The 17145-nt window shown below is 35.9% G+C and overlaps 1 pseudogene; it reads left to right on the plus strand.

Moving 5' to 3' along the window:
• LOC149533370 (coatomer subunit beta'-2-like) overlaps window positions 1-772 on the plus strand; it is a 34179-nt pseudogene extending 33407 nt beyond the window's left edge.
• Window positions 773-17145: the final 16373 nt, after the last annotated feature.

The raw sequence follows: 17145 nt of genomic DNA on the forward strand, positions 1-17145 counted from the left end.
GATGACAAGAATGAAATATTATTTTGGTTTGACCACATGTTCATATTCATTTTTCAGTTGTAACTCTCATAAAGTCTCTATTCTATTGCTTGACATTCATATTTGATTGAATGCAGGAATGGCTTTCCCCCCACTGAGGACTATCCAAAATATATACATACAAGGAATATAGACCTCATAGAGGAGTTCAGGAATTTGCACATTGATGGAGAAGCACCTCTAGAAAATGGAGATTCTGTTCATGAGGTATATAATCTTTGCTTGTATTTAAATTCTAAATTATCCTGATTACGATTTTGTTCATTTGAATTGATGTTTTGGTGTTTTTGTATTTGATTGTAGTTTGAGATATATTTGCTTATTCAAATTTGTAGGTAATAGACACCCATGAAGATTATGTTCATGGCGTCTCTCTCAATGAACCAATTGAAGATTATGTTCGTGATGAAACGCAAGAAGAAATAATTGATGGAGAGAGGTATGTAGAAGCAGAAGGATCTACAGAAGGAGAGGTTCTTGTTAATGGAAATGAAGCTGAAGAAGATGAGTGGGGTATGGACAATGAAGGAAACCAACCAGCATGAAATTGCGGGTAGCAATTTATTTAGAGTGTATAATGCAAACAAACCAATTTTTGTGTTTGGTAATTAGGATGGTAATTTTCTTTTTCTAGGCAGATTAGGATCGGGGTATATGAATTATTTGTTCCTGTTGGGGATTAGGTCCACTAGGTCCACTAGATTATAAAATTGAGTTCATCAAGAGCTTTAGGAAAAATAGGGTAGTGAGTTTTTTAGATATTATATAAAACGGGTTGAGGTTTACATTTAAAATATTCTTTCAAGAGTCTTTGTAATAATCATGTCCAGAGAATATAAACATTTCTTTAAAAACCTGTTGGCAGCATGTATGTGATTTTCAATCATTAAATAGATTCATAGGAGTCATTAGGGTTCTTTTCTCCTGACTGCTAATGTATTGTTTTTGAGTTGTGCAGTTGTACTAGCATGATGATAGGATGTGTATTTCTGGGATTCCCATTTCAGTTATTTTGACAGGTGATCACTGTGGCAGACATTTTCATTTTACCAATATTTGTGCATAGTGATACTGACATATCTTACTACACATGCTTAGGCAAGAGATAGAAACAAGAAAGTAACATAGGAGACTTCATAATGTACTAGTACCCGGCACTTCCTATTTTTCCAGTTTAATTTGTGATTCCTGTTCCTTAATTTTTTGCTTATCCGTAGGATTAATTTCAGATATGTGTCGTTTGCTTTCCTCATGTCTAGACAGTAATATTTAGAAGCTATTCAGGGGATTCTTTCCTTGCAATTTTAGTAAATAATTTTAGCTCTCGGAGCATAGCTTCAGAAAGTAAGAGATTATGCTGAATAAATTTCTACAGATTAGTGGGTTGATTTATGTTATGATTGACAACTAGGAGAACCTTTTGACTGGCTATTTTTGAGTGGGATGTGGGTGCATCTGAGTTGTAATCATATAGGTATTTGTGATGAGTTGAACTTGAATGCTATACACGAGTCGTCAGTGACCTCTGATACCAATAAAAATGGAGAATTTTATGTCAGCTTTCTTAAAAAAGTAAATTAGCTATTCTTAGAATTAGCAAGGTCTCAGTTTCCTCCATTGAAATCTTTAGATAATAACTCAAATGAGGCATGAATATTAATTGATAGGTCTTTTGAAATGCCACATAATTTAATGCATTGTCATTGCATGCTTGAAGAGCTCCTATTTTGTGCTATTCCTGTCTCCATTTTATTTTATTTGCTATGTTCGAAATTTGTTTTCTATGCTGCCTAAAGCTTCTTAAATTGGAACAAGATGTCCCAGATGACTGTATCAAGACAGAGTAGCATGATCTCTATTCAATTGAATGATGTCCAAGACAACTTTCACAGTACAAGACAGAGGCATTATCTCAAGGAATGCACTTCCACCCATGTTTTCAAACCATAGACTTCCATTATCAAAGAGATAATACATTGATGTACGGCTTTGTTCTTTACCACGACATAAAAAAAATATTGTTTTCAGTGCAAATTGACACTAAGAAATGGTGTGATGCATTCTCAACAGTTAGATAAACCCATTGTAGGTAACAGAAACAGGTACTTGAACAGTAGACTTGGTGAGCTGACTGAAAGAGTCAACTCATTGAGGTGACTGGGTGGGAGTGACTTGGCGAGCTCACCTAGAGAGTTGACCTAGGGGATGGGCTTGGTGAGAAAACTTAAAGAGTTGACTTGGTGAGCACACTTGAATTGTCGGCTTGGCAAGTGGACTTGGGGACTTTGTGGGACATGTGGGTGAGGCGACTTGGTGAGCTAACTTGGTGAGCAGATTTAAGTATTGACCTTGATGAGGCACTTTAGTGGGGTGACTTGATTAATGAACTCTGAGTCAACTTGGTGAGCACACTTGAATAGTCAACTTGGCAAGTGTACTTCAATTTTCAGCTTGGCGAGTTGACTTGGGGAGTTGGCCTGGTGAGCTAACATGGTGAGTGCGCTTAAAGTGGCAACTTGGTGGGGCAAGTGGGCGAGCTGACTTAGTGAGGCCACTTAGAGGTACGACACAGTGAGCTGACTTGGTGAGCAAGCTCGATGAGTGGACCTGAAGACTGACCTTGATGAGGCACTTTGGTGGGGTGACTTGATGACCGAACTCAAAGAGTCAACTTGGCGAGCATACTTGCACTAGTACATTTGGGTTCAATTTTTTTGCTTGAAATTTTGACCAACTCACTGGTACATGATTTTTCTCAATCATATAACTAATTATATATTCTTCATATTAGTTATTGTCGATGTTTTTTAGGCATCCTATAAAATAGTTCACATGCCTTGCGTATGATATGACATTTTGCATGCATCCTGCACTCTCTCTCATCCGACTAATGATGGATTACGCAAAGTGATCTAAAACCATGATGCTAAAAAACACACAATCAAATCCAAAATGAACTTGCACTACAAATGGATTGTGGAAATATGATATTGGTAAAATTGCACGTATGTCTACCAGGACAATCACAACTTAAACATATATTTGTCCTGGTAGACATGCATGCAAAATTAACAATATCGAATTTCCATAATCCATTTGTAGTGAAAGTTCATTTTGGATTTGATTGTGTGTGTTTTTTAGAATCATGGTTTTAGATCACTCTGCGTAATCCATCATCAGCCAAATGAGAGAGTGTAGGATGCATGTAAAATGTTGTATCATAGGCAAGACATGTGAACTGTTTTATAGAATGCCTGAAAAAAATTTACACCTTCTTGTTGGTGGAAATTTCCACCAACGCCTAGGGTTTTTCGACCTTTGTTGGTGGAAATTTCCACTAATGCTTAAATTTTTTTCGACCTTTGTTGGTGGAAATTTCCACCAACACCTAAATTTTTTTCTACCTTTGTTGGTCAAAATTTCCACCTTCATTGGTCAAAATTTTGACCAACACCTAAATTTTTTTTTACCTTTTTCGGTCGAAATTTCCACCTTCATTGGTCAAAATTTCCACCAATGCTCAAATATTTTTTCTACCTTTGTTGGTCAAAATTTTGACCTTTATTGGTCAAAATTTCGACCAATTCCTATATGACCGTAGACAATGGTTTTGGTGGGTTTTCGACCAATAGATTGGTCAAAATTTTGACCAACCAATAATTTGGTCAAAATTTTCACCAAAAAAAAAATCGACCAATGGGTTGGTCAAATTTGGTTGAAAGTTGGTCAAAAATTGGGTCGAAAATTCGACCAATAAAGGTCAAAAATTGAACCCAAATGTACTAGTGCCAAAATGTCACTTTGCATTTGCATTTGCATAACATCCCTAGGACATTTGCACTTTGCATATCAAAACCCTAGTTCATTTGGCATTTTCCTAGGTTTCATATCATCCCTAAACACTAAAAAATCCAAAAAACAATCTTGCATACCCACATCGTGATTATCAAGTTTTGACCTATTTTACAAATTGCAACCTTGTTTTACCAACTGCACACTTCAAGTGTGTAGTTGGTAGTTTTAGAGTGCACTTGGTAGTTTCAGGGTGCACTTGGTAATTAGGTGATTCATTCTAGGTTCCAGAACCCTAATCTTCACTTCCACACCTTGCATTGCATCCCAAAACCTTAGAAATCACTCTAAATCACTCAGAACATTCAAAATTTTCATTTTAGGCACCCTAGCACCTCTGTTTACCCATTGCACACCTCCTACTTACCAACTGCTTACCTTTAGACCCCCAACTATGTCATGGGTGCACTTGGTATTGTCTCAGCATAGTTGGTACTTTAGGTGCACACTTGGGAGGCAAAAAGTCCATTTAGGTTTCCCTCCATTGTATATGCATTCTTAGGTATCATCCTAGCACTTACTAGGACACAATCATCCTAAAGACCCAAAGAACTTTATCAACCTTTGTTTTCTGAGGCACAAACACAACCAAAACCTTGTCCAAGATAGAAGAAGAGCAAGAAAACCCAATAGACATTTGATGAAGATCAAATCAAGGCATCACAACCATTACTAGCAGACCCCTTGAACATGTATCCGCAAGAGCACCATAATCAAGCTATGACACAAAAAACCTTGAACAATGCACCTACCATGATATTTCCTCCAAAAATTTCCCCAACACATGGGATGGTTCAATGGAGTCTTGACTTTGAACCTATATTTGTGTTGATACCACTCGGGGGAAGAAGTGTGCCAACCACACTTGAAGATGAACAATCACACCCCTTCAAATTCAGCCAACCTAACACAAGTACCTTCAACCCTAACACATCAAACATACAATAAGGTACTATACACCTTAGTGATGACTCTGACATTGATTACGACATCATTGATGAAGACATCACTAGGGTGTGTCAAGACAAATTTTTTTGCAAGAACTTCAAATGTTTGGTAGCCCAAGAAATTGTAAAGTCCAAACATCAAATTGTATGTTTGGAAGGTGCTAAGTCCAAACATCAAACCATCACAACCATTGAAAAAATACAACCCATGATCAATTTGGACTTAGGTAAAGGAAAACAACCTTTGGAATTTTTAAATGCAATAATGGCACCTATAAGGTCCCATCAAGAATCAACCATCGAAATCCTCCAAAGTACATTTGAACACATCAATGTTAATCCCTTGTTCGACGAAATACCACCAATTCCTAAACACTCCAAAAGGACATTAAGACTTGATTTTAGTCACATGATGCAACAACAAGATGCACCTAAAGGGACTTGTACTCTAGGGATGCCAAACATATCTCCTTTGGAGATGAATCAACAAAGTGCACCTTTGCTCCTAACTCTACCAAGTGTTATGACATCAAATGTTATGGAGCCTCCAACAAGTGCACCATGTGAAACATCAACTACAACAATCCCTATTGATGCACAAAGGAAAAGTCTTATTGACATTACACCTATTCCCAAAAGGAATGCACCTCATTGTCAACTCAATATGATGTCCCAAGGAGAAACCTCTAACACACAAAGGTGCCTAAGCAACAATACCAACATGGCGATCACTTCTCAAGGACATAACAAACTACCTCAACAACATCAACCAGAAATAGTCCAAGGATCTAATGTTTGCAAGACACATTCAACATATCAAAAACAACATCAACCACAACAACAACAACCTCAAGTGGTACAAGCATCCAACATCCCTAACACACAATCCAACATAAACCCACTTGACTTACATGCAATTTATCAACAACAATTCCAACAACAACAAGCCATGTTTGTTAAACAACAAGAGCAACTCAAGAAATAGCTAGAATACCAAAAGACACCTTGAGCAACAAATTGTGTACTAACAACATTTGTTACAATAGCAGCACATGCCACAACAACCTCAACAGAACATCTACAACAACAATCACATACATGGTCTCCCATAGAACCAATAGAGCTATCCCAACAAAAACCACAGTAAGTGCCACAATAACAACACATGGTACATCAATCATAGTTGATACCGCAACAAGTACCACACCAAATACCACATCAAGTACCCCAACATGTGTCACAATAGGGACCTTTCTACCTTCGAGGTACTAACATACCTCCACCACCTAGTGACACATCACCAGACTCATCAGACACAGAAATGTCAGAACCAAGTAGACATAGCTCCCACCACAGCAAATGGTCTACTCATAGGCACAAAGGACTTGAAGGAAAGACTATCATGCAAAACCCTAATGACAAGTTATTTCAACAATTCAAACAACTTTCCAAACAAGTCAAGGCATTGGGAGTCCAAAAGAAACAGGCTCTATATACAGAAAAGGACTTACATCCTAATCCATTCGATAAAAGTCTATCTATGCCTCCGTTCCCAAAACACTTTGAGGCTCCAAGATTTGAAAAATACTGAGGAAAAGGCAACCCTGTTGATCACATCCAAGAATTCTACGCCTCTTGTACCAAACTTAATGATGAGCCCACCTACATCATGAGATTGTTCCCTCGTTCTCTAGGTGGGCCCATGTTTGAATGGTATTCCAAACTTCCAGGTAATATCAAATCTTGGTCGAAACTCACAAACAAGTTCATCTCCCACTTTGCCTTTAACATTACAAACAAGGTGACCCTTTCCAATTTGTGCTCAACCAAACAAAAGATGGGAGAACCATTTATTACATTCTTAATGTGCTAGAGAAGCTTGGTCAATTAATGCTCACTAGACATTCCTGAAGAACAAGTAAACTTGTGCATTAAAAACCTAGTCCCCAAATTAATGTATGAACTCAAAATCAAAATTCTAAGCACCATTTCTAAACTAATGAAAAAAGGGGCTAGTATTGAAGATGGTCTTATCCATAAGTGAATCCTCAAGATGAACAAGGACAACAAAAACACCAACTTGTCTAATGACAAGGCTAAATTTTTCTCCAAAAATAAGAATGTGACTAATGATGGCATCATGGATGCATGAACAATTAGCACAACACAACCTTAATTGACTCTGAGAGGTGCAAACCCTACAAATTTACAAATTCCCAATCAAACATCACCTCCACAATAGAAGACTGAGACTTCCACATAGGAAAAACCCCAAAGACACCCTAGAACTAAGGACAAGAAATTCACACCATTGGGGATACCTCTTCAGATTGCACTACAATAGTTACTCAATAATAATTTCCTATAGTTACCCTTGATCAAAGATGAACCATTGACTAAATAAGATTGGTGAGATGACAACAAATACTATGATTACCACCACACCAAAGGACATAAGACCTCATCATGTTTCCAACTAAAGCATGCAATACAAAACCTCATTGATGATGGTGTCATCATAATTGATCCATCACTATTAGCATACAAGTATGATCACACTATTTTCAAAGATCCTTTGGGTAATCACAAAAAAGAGAAACCCTCTAGTTTAAACTCTAACTCACAAGGTAATGTGAATTACACATGCATGGGATATGACTACACTATCAGTTGTTTCAATGAGTTAGATTCCCGCATATCCACATTCACTTTAAAGGTTGAAGACCCTTATTGCACTATCACTACACATCGTACCAAGATCACTCTACTTGGAGCCCTGTCTAGACCTACTACTTCTACTAGACCTACACCCCCTAGTAGACCTGCTGCTCCTACTTCATCTGATTGTAGCCTTGTTGAACAGCTCGGCAAGACCCCTATGCAAATATCCTTCTTGGACCTACTGTGTGTGTCTCCCCAACACTAGAAGATCTTAGATCAAGCCCTTAAAGAGTTAGTAGTCCCAAATAACATGGATATTGCCCAATTCCAAGCCATGATTGGGAACCTATCTACCTCATAGCACATTACCTTTTCCCCTTGGGATATTCCTAAGGACAAACCTAACCACAATGATCCCCTTCATCTCAAAGTCTTCATCCATAATGCCAAAGTCAGACATGTCTCAATAGATGGAGAAGCAAGACTGAACATTTGCACTCTTAAGGTTGTCAAAGGTTTGGGTTATTTTGAAGATGATTTGGATCCCTCTCAATGAATCACAATAAAATCTTATGATGATGGCGAATGTTTCTCCACGAGTGTCATCAAATTACCTATTAGAGTTGGTCCAGCTACTGAAGATATATTATTCCATGTCCTAGATATAGAAATGAATTGCAACATGATACTAGGATGCCCTTGGCTTCATGCTATGAAAACAATACCCTCTACATATCATCAATGTTTGAAGTTTTCCTATAACAACGTGGAGTTTACCATCCCTGGTGATCCAAATCCTTTCCAGTTTTGTGCTAATCTAAGAGATGCTACTACATACCAAGTCCCAACAAACAATGAATCATGACCCACAGATTCCTCTAAGTATGTGGATGCTGATATACTCCTCAATAAGGCTAAGGAAAAGATGAAGATTGAAGACAATGGGTGTGGATAGTACCTTATGTCTCAAGTGTACCACTTTAGGGAGTCACCAGTTTCTCCCCAATCTTATGATAAATTACAACTATTACAAGAACAATGCTCTAAGATCAGTACACAAAATACCACTTCTACCAATGAGAATGCTTTCATTTGTATTGAGAAAGCACAAGCAGAACAAAAACCCACTTTGATATCTCCTAGCAAGTATGGACTTGGGTTTACTATCATGTAGAAGAAAGGCTATGATGGATGTAGTGGTCTTGGATCTTAAGAACAAGGTATACTTGAATCTATCACTACAAAAGGACAACCTCCTAGTTTGGGGCTTTGATTTAAACCATTACAAATAGGTCCTCCTAGTACTATGTTACCTACATGTAAGACTATGGATGTTTTGAACGATGAAAAGGCATCTGAGGATATCCCACTTGAAACCAATAATCCTCTAGCTTTTGAGCATAACCCCAATGATACAATTGAATCTAATGCCCATATCTATACCTTCAACCAAAGCCCATTCAATACTGATGATGATATCCCCTCAAGTTATCTTGAACTATTGGATTGGGACCAACGTGGACCACCAATTTTTGATCAATTTGAAAATGATGCTGCTCTCTCAACAGACTTTGAAATCTATGAAGGCATCAACATTGGTGACCATAAAGAAGAAACTTCTCTTGAAGTAAACACATTGGCATATTGTTGGGAGTCAACTCCATCTTCTAGTTACGAAATTGAAAGCAAAGAAAAAAATGAAAAAATTAGGTCTCTTGGTGAAAATTGAAAGGTGCCATTAGACCATGAAAAATCAAAAGCTAAGCAACTCCCAAGGATACAAAATGAAAAAGATGATGCCATGAATATCAGTGTTCCAGTGTTCAACATGCCACAAAGTATTTTGAAGCTTTCTTGATTAGCATTCATGTGGAAGGTCATTGGTCTCAACCCTCCCAACCCTCCCTTATATCCAGTTGTTTATCCCCAAATCTAGCTACCTAATTTTCCCAACACCCAAGATCAAATCTTTATCCCCCAAGCCTTTTTGCATGTCATCATCAATGACATCCCACATGACATATCTATTGACCCAATTATCCGTAGATTCTTTGATTCACAAGAGGCAAACACTATCTCACATATGGTACATGATGGTATATCTCGAGGCCTTTCTAGTAGTTTAATTTTAGCTACAGACTTTGAAAAACTCCTATGTAGTCATGGTCAGTCATGGATCCAAAGATTATTTGCTAGCAACAACAACACTAGATATCTTCTCAACATTCATCAGTAACATTCATGGTTCCATCTAAAAGTCCTGAAAAAATATTTTTAAAAAATGGCAAAAAGTCCTCTAAAAATATCAAAAAATAGCAAAAAGTCCTAAAAAAAGAAAAGAAAAATGTGAAAAAAGTCATGAGAAAATGGACGCCTTGATGAAAACTTGGCAAACAGGTGTCTTGGCATGAAAATTTGAATCAAGACAAAAATCTCATCCAAAAGTGAAAACTTTGGAAATAGGCACTTCGAGCGAGTACCATGGTGAAAACCTGGCAAACAGGCACCATGCATAATCGATTATTGCTCCTCCATCTATCGAGATTCCATCTAGTTTTTTCCCCTTTTGTCATTCCTTGATCATATCCATCATCCTACAAGACATCCTTGGCTCCTTGACCATAGCTCATGAACTAGTTAATGTCCTTTGTTATCTTGCCTAAGCATCACTAGTCTCCACACACTCTGTCATCAGCCTTTGTACATAGTTTTCGTCTTGTCTGGGGGCATAATACCTACATGATGCATGAGTTTGAACTTGAACTGGGGGCATATCCCTAAGAAATTTTTATCCATTGGACCTATCGCATAATAAATTGGAGCTAACACTTGTATATGCTTTTACGATCTTGAAAAATCCTAAAAATTCAAATACAATCCTAAAAAAATCCTAAAAAGTTCAAATATGATCCTGAAGAAAATCCCTAAAAATCATAAAATGTCCTAAAAAAAAATCACATAAAAATCATAAAATATCTTGAAAAAATCCCTAAAAATCATAAAATGTCCTAAAATAAACCCTAAAAATTGTAAAATGTCCTGAAGAAACTAGTAACACCAAAAACATCAAATATCCCCAAAAAACCCTAAAAATCACAAAGCCCACAAAAAATTTGTAATAAACCTTGTAAATAGTCACTATGGATAATCACCCCTTTTGCATGAACACTTGCACTATGCATATTGAAACTCAAAGCACTACATTTTTCAAGATAATCACACTATCTGAGCAACATGAACCAACAGTTAATCCAACATGTCACAATGAAAATATTAGCTAAATCGACAAACCAAACTATCACATGATCAACCTATCAAACACATCTAAAGACCTAAAACACTAAAAAGAAAGTAATCATGGACAAGAATAGTTGTTGGCTCATGCTATTTAGTGAGTGATTTATTTTTTTCTTTGTTTTTCTTTGATCATGTTCCTATGCCACTCAATGATATAAACTGATCTATGAGAGTGGTCGGGATGGTTCATGGTCATCTTTTTCTATTTCTATCTATTAAATTGTACCTTTGAGAGTTTGGGGCATGTGCATATGCCTTAGGAAGGACAAGGTCTTTTTTTTTGTTTGCATCCTGCTTGTTTATGCAAAAGGCTTGCATTTACACTCTGGCCCTTTATGCCATATGCATTGCATTCCATTTGCCATATCAAAATAAAGCTCCATTTGACATATAGTGCACTTTCCAAAAGTAAAAGTCTTCACCTCAATCTAATTAGTTCTCATCCCATCTCCTCAATCTTTCTATCATTCATCTCATTCTCCATCAACATGATCATGTCTTCTAATTCATCAAATCCTCTTCATCTTGTATTCATGCATCCTTGCATCATCCTACACTGTCAATCAACCTTTTGTGGCTTTCCACCTAGTCCAACCTCAATCTGACATTTGTCTAACCATATTTGACCAAATTTGACCATTTTTGATGATTTAACTCATGCTCTAACATCTTTTCATCATTTTGGGCATGCACACACAGTTCTAGGTCATTTCGAGTCCAATTGTGCTGATTTTGGCCCTCGGAGCCTTCTAGGGAATAGTCTGCACTTTTAGAGTGCAATTGGGCCTCCCAAGTGCATCCTGGATGCACTTGGTACTATCATGGTGCACTTGGGCTTACCAGGTGCACACTGGGTGCACTTGGATGAGTTTTGGATGCACCTGGGGTAGTAGGATGCCCAGAACCGCTCCCAGAGCCCTTATGTTGCACTCCGGAGGCCATAACTTTTGCGTTTAAACTCCAATTTATGAACCATCAGTTGTGTTGGGATAATATCTTTTTTTGAACAAAATGAGCTATTATTTTCATTATTTTTTCACTGTATTGAGTGGTCATCCTTGACACTACTCTTGGGCTCCTGATTGACCCCAACTAGGTTGATTTTGGCCCCTGGAGCCTTCTAGGGAACATTTTGCATTTTCTAAGTACACTTGGGCTTCCCAAGTGCATCATGGGTGCACTTGGTACTGTCATGGCTCACTTGGGCTTACCAAGTGTGCACTAGGTGCACTTCGGCTAGTAGGATTCCCTAAACTGCTCCTGGAGCCCCTATGTTGCACTTTGGAGCCCATAACTTTTGTGTTTTAACTCAAATTTGCAATTTGTCAATTGTGTTGAATTTGTATCTTCATTGTAAAAAAAATGAAATATAATTTTCATCATTTTTTTTTATCTTCTTGGCTAGTAACCCACGTAATTACTCTTGGGCTCCTGGTTGACCCCGTTTTGCACTTTGGACCTCATAACTTTCACATTTTAGCTCTGATTTGTGATCCATCAATTGCTATGGTTTTGTCTTATCATTGTTGAAAAATGGACTTATCATATGCTTATCTTAGTCAATTTATCAAGGGGGCACCCATATATATCATCCCTACTGGGGCATGTTGTGGCTTTCTCATCAGTTATTCTTTGAGACAACACTCTAAATCACATTGTATCAAAGAGGGAAAAAATGTAGATTCTCAAAAATGGTTCACATCTACGGTTTCATCACTTCTTCATACTATTTTTTCCCATCTTCTCATTCTACTAACTTTAATCTTTTGGCCAAATTGATCATATTTTATCATTTGTATCCTCTTTCACATCAATTTTATGTCATTTCAAAATCATATCAAGTCAACTCGAAACCACTTCAAATCAGCTCCAAATCACCCCAAATCAAATCATAATCACCCAAAATCAATCATAATTATCACAAAACATGTCAAACATCCAAAATTAGTCATCATTTGTCCATTCCTAGGTATTGTTGTGGCTTTTGGTGCCTTGGAAACTTATCAATCTATCAAATATTATCAATCTAACCTTAGTACTGCCATGGCTCTCAGTGCTAGGTCAAACTATCATTCACGTCATCTAATCTTTGAAATTTTTGAGGCTTTCAATGTCAGATCATGACATCATTAAACCACTTTAATAAGATTGATAGTGTCTATTGATATTATTATGATCAACCTTATCAATCAATCTCAATCTTGTAGCATTTACGATATCGATTAAATGTTATGTATCTTTAATTCATGTCATGTGTCCTTGGCATGTTATCAATTTAAACCAATCAATCAATTTGACAATGGCTTTGATCTATATATCATCATCCTATTCAATTAGTATCATTATCACATCTTCATCAAAGGATACTGTCGCACTTATTTAATCAATTTTGGCCAACCATTTACTAATTTTCTCTATAGGATTAAATAACCCATAATTTAATCCTATCATTCTTACTAATTATTCTTCCTAATTGTTATCCTTAATTAATTAATTATATTAATTAATTGATTTATCATTTTCAAACCATGGAAATTCTTAATTTTCTAAGTCATATTTTCCACCATTAATTCCATTTTTTTTACTAATTCCTATTTTGTGGAATAAAGGATTTTTAATTCAAATATTCCATTAAATATTGACATCATCATGACACTCAGGTATGATAATTTGTGGATTATCCATTAACACTTGGCTAAGATATTTCATAATCTAAGATTCTTATTCTCTTAGGTACGTCCATATTTGGCTTCATTCGTCATAGATTCTTGGCTTTAAGTGGGCTTGAGGTGTCTTATGATGCATCATAGATTCTCTTCCACATTTAGCCAAGTTTTACTTCCATGCATCATAGAATCTTACATTTTGCATCTTGTTTCATATGTGTCATAGATTCTCAAAGGAATATCTTGCCACATCACACATCTAAGGGTGACAAATTCAATGCTCTTATCCTCCATGCCAATCATAAAATCAGCATTCTTCCTCTCATTTCTGGTCCCTAGCTTCTTGCATTTTGCATTCTTGCTCTCATATTCAAATCACAACTTCTAGTATTATCATAGCATTATCATTATCATAGGCTTTTGCTTCAATTTTGTGTGCACTATAGGAAACTTTGGAGCTACATCATTTGGAGAAGAAAGAAGGACATGTGAGCTACAAATAAAAGAGGGAGTTTTAACATTGTTTTCTTTCTTTATTAGTTTGGCTTTCATGGTAGACTAGTGGGTGCTAACATATGATTATTGAGTTTGTGATTTTCTCATAGTATGTTATGCATTTAACCCATTTTATGGTACTACACTAACTACTGTGTCATAGACACCATGTGCTAAATTAGAGTTTCTTACTCATGTGTTGTCATCAAGACAACTCATATGAGTACACAATAAATAATAAAATAATGCATTTATCCCTAGTAAACTTAAGTGAAGTGTAAATAATAAGTATTTACACTAACAAACCTTTCCTCTAGGTGTTGTTGTTACCTCTTATTGATCAAATCCTCTTCATCAATCAACTAAGTGATAGTACTTGAATCTTAAAAGCAATTGTCTTACTAGAAAATAGCAATTTGACATCGGTGACAAAACAATGATTGAAATACATTTTCTATTTCAACAATCTCTCTTTTTCAATAATCTCTTTCAGTAATGATCTTTTCAATCATATTTCAACAGTAAGTAGGTTATAACATTTTATCAGTTCCTTCCCTAGGTCAGTGTATAGAAAAATCACTGGCATGATCATCTTTCCTAGGTTCTTGGTCCAAGCATTGCATATTGGGACTTTCTCTATCCTATTCTTGTAAAAATACTAGAATAGTTCACTATCATTTCTATCAGGAACCTTTGCATCTCTGCAGAATACATACTAATATTTGAGGGCAAGGTCATTTATGGCTTGTGCATTCAATGAACCAGGTAGAATTTGCATCCATTCATCTACAAATAGGCTAGAGCTCTTCCCTTTTAAGGTGGATTCTTCAATTATGGTATGTGCTATTAATTATCCTTCCTTGTACTATTTTTACAAAATAATTTCAAGTATTCTGAATGTTAGATGTTGGGAATCTTCTCGAATTCACTCTATAACTATGCCTCTACTTTGAAAAATTCAAAAAATCATGCAACTGGTAATGAAAATCTCCATGCTTCTTAGAATTTATCTACCTCTACAAAATAAAGAGTGGCTTAAATGGCTTTAAAATCCACATGCTTGAAATCCTTGAAAGATTGGTGGAATTTTCACTTTTTCAATTATTCATGCATCTACCTCATACTTTTCTACCAGCTAAGACATGGTCATTGAAAATTGTTTTATGCATTTAAAACTAAGAGTTGTGATCATGAAATGACCTCCCTATTGTTACTTCACTATGGTTTTATTTCTTTCCTTATCCCTAGTTGCAACCATGGGAAGAGGGATATCTCTACTATTTCACAACTTCGCTTCTCGTTTCTATAACTAGTATGTTTGGTCTTCAATGATGTGCATTCTCTTGTTCACTTCTTTGCAACTTTATTTCTTTACTGATCACATGGACTTGTAAAATTGTATTCTCTTTATTTCATGCTTTATCATTACTTCATAGTTGTTTATCACTCCCATTTACTCACCACTATGATTGAGTGATTACCATCAAACTCACTACTTCCAATCTTTGCCATAGTTTATGACTTAACATTTCTTTTACTTGGGATGCTTCAAATATTCATGGTGTCACCTCTTCGCAACCACCAAACATAAATCCTTTCTTAATCATGTGACATTTTGATCACTATTTTGTTTAATGGTTACTTCACCTAGCAACTTCATAACCAAAATATAAACTACTATTGAATCCTTGTGATGTTGTGACTACTTATAATCTTAACTGTCATGATCACTTTCCACACCTTCACAACTTAATATTTAACTGTAACTTAGACACTTGTGACGATGTGATAACCATTCCCTTTAGCCATAAAATGCTTTTCATAGTTTTGCAACTCAAAAATGTTTCTCTTATATTGACCATGTGATGATGTGATTTATTTTAGCTCGAGTAATTTCTCATTCATCATTGCTTCACAACTTGAAATCCATTCAATGCTTTCTAACTTGCAATAGTGTGACAACCATTTAAGATTGACCTTTTCATGCCATCACACCCTCACAAGTTGAATCATTAACTCATTTCTTAACCCTACGAATGTGAAATTATATGCTTTCACCACTTCATTTCCTAAACTCTAGGTTACCTTTAACCACCTGCAAAGATGCAATAACCACTTAACTTAATTTCTACTCTAATGGTTAGAAAACGAGTGCATCATAGAATGTAATGGGTTTGTAGGGATAATTCTCATCATTCTAGAGACTTTCTTCAAAACTCTTTTTTCCTTTTACACTTAGGCTTGAAATAATATTATGACCATTTAGTCCTTGTCATCAAGTCCTCGCCATATGTCACAATTCCATACCATCAAGATCTTGAAACCAAACTATGACATTATACCAGTGATGATGTGATTCATCTTTTTCATTGCTTTGCAACTATAAACTCTGACATGTCTTTTTTCCCAATGATGTTGCAATAACCATCTTGTTGATTACTTCCTTCTATTCGCACCATCGCAACTTAAAATCCCTTAAGTCATAACTAATTTGTAATCATGCAATTTATAGTGAGTTGCTCCTTTGCAACATGAACTTGAATGCTAGCATTAACCTCTATGATGTTGTGATGACCATTTTAAAAACCACTTCACTACTTCGCAACCTCTTCAGCAGCTAAACCTCAAATTGGAGCGACAAGGCAATTCAAAGGATTTCACACAATTAGAACTTGAAATACTCATAAATATATTGACATACAATATAAAACTAGTTAAAAGACTTAGGGATATTGAAGAATAAGGAAATTTTCACACATCCCTATATTATAATTGTATGACAATTTACAAACATTTCACCAAAAACAAGACAAGACTTATTTTCCCTAGTTTTTTTTATGAGGAAAATAATTTTTCAAAAACCCTAAGCAACCTAAATATCATTTCTTCCTAACTTTCACAAAATATCACAAATTTTTTGCTGGGTGAAAATTCAAGCCATCAGTTCCTACACATGGGTATTGATATCGCGTACACTTTTAGGTATATGATTACCTTGATAGAACTCCATATATATATATATATATATATATATATATATATATATATATATATATATATATATATATATATATATGCTCCTGAATATTTGTAATCTTGTTCTCCTTCAACACATTGACAATATTATGAGGGTCCACTTCAACATTTCCTTAGTTGTCATCTTGTCTCAGATCTGCATTTTTTTCTTC

The sequence above is a fragment of the Cupressus sempervirens genome, chromosome 10 (assembly GCF_028749045.1).
Source record: "Cupressus sempervirens isolate cs-2001-9-10 chromosome 10, ASM2874904v1, whole genome shotgun sequence".
NCBI lineage: Eukaryota > Viridiplantae > Streptophyta > Pinopsida > Cupressales > Cupressaceae > Cupressus > Cupressus sempervirens.